This window comes from Gigantopelta aegis, chromosome 15 (genome assembly GCF_016097555.1).
Source record: "Gigantopelta aegis isolate Gae_Host chromosome 15, Gae_host_genome, whole genome shotgun sequence".
NCBI lineage: Eukaryota > Metazoa > Mollusca > Gastropoda > Neomphalida > Peltospiridae > Gigantopelta > Gigantopelta aegis.
In genome coordinates this window covers 18,506,434-18,507,816 of record NC_054713.1, presented here as the reverse complement: position 1 = coordinate 18,507,816, position 1,383 = coordinate 18,506,434, and positions in this window count along the sequence as shown.

Here is a 1,383-nt window from a genome sequence, read left to right as displayed (position 1 = left end):
CATCCAGGATGACTACCACTCCCAAGGACTATACATCCTTTCTACCTAGCATCCAGGATGACTACCACATTCCAGGACTATACATCCTTCCTATCCAGCATCCAGGATGACTACCACTTTCCAGGATTATACATCCTTCCTATCCAGCATCCAGGATGACGTACCACTTTCCAGGACTATACATCCTTCCTACCCAGCATCCAGGATGACTACCATTTTCCAGGACTATACATCCTTCCTACTCAGTCTGCAGGATGACTACCACTTTCCAGGACTATACATCCTTCCTACTCAGTCTGCAGGATGACTACCACTTTCCAGGACTATACATCCTTCCTACCCAGCATCCAGGATGACTACCACTTTCCAGGACTATATCCTTCCTAGCCAGCATCCAGGATGACAACCACTTTCCAAGACTATACATCCTTCCTACTCAGTCTGCAGGATGATTACCACTTTCCAGGACTATACATCCTTCCTACTCAGTCTGCAGGATGACTACCACTTTCCAGGACTATACATCCTTCTTACCCAGCATATCATCCAGGATGACTACTACTTTCCAGGACTATACATCCTTCCTACTCAGTCTGCAGGATGACTATCACTTTCCAGGTCTATACATTCTTCCTACTCAGTCTACAGGATGACTTCCACTTTTCAGGACTATACATCCTTCCTACCCAGCATACAGGATGAGTACCACTTTCCAGGACTACACACCCTTCCTACCCAACATCCAGGACGACTAGCACTCCCAAGGACGATACATCCTTGCTGCAGGATGTCTACCACTGATGTTACAAACTTGAAACCTGGGACCTAATATACGGTGTCTTAATTTCTCTGAAGCAGGCTTAGGGACGTAGCGTGGTGGGGACTCGAAGGGGGGTGGGTGACGAATATGAACCTAGCGGATACTTTCGTCTATATTTTCCCTGGGTACGTATATGAATAGATTAATATTGCACCGTAACTCCCCCCCCCCCCCCCCCAAACGTTTAGCCCCAGAGGAGGGGTTCTTTTGAGCCCCCAAATCCCCGATCCCGGCTACGCCAATAGATGTTAAGCAACATAGTATTGTCGTTTTTGCAATATAGTTTACTTAAACTACATTTACATAGGAAAAAAGATGCGGCAGGCTTTTCAGACATTATATTTTATTCTGGAACCTTTCATTTCAACTTACTTTCGTGCTTATATCCAATTAAGGTTCAAGTACGCTGTCTTGGGCACAAAAAACACCTCAGCTATCTGGGCTGTCTGTCCAGAACAGTGGGTTGGTTATTAATTGTTAGTGGTCAGTGAGAGAGAAGAGGATGTAGTGGTCTTACACATACCCACCGAGTCGTTAAAAACTCGCTGTGGGTGGGAGCCGGT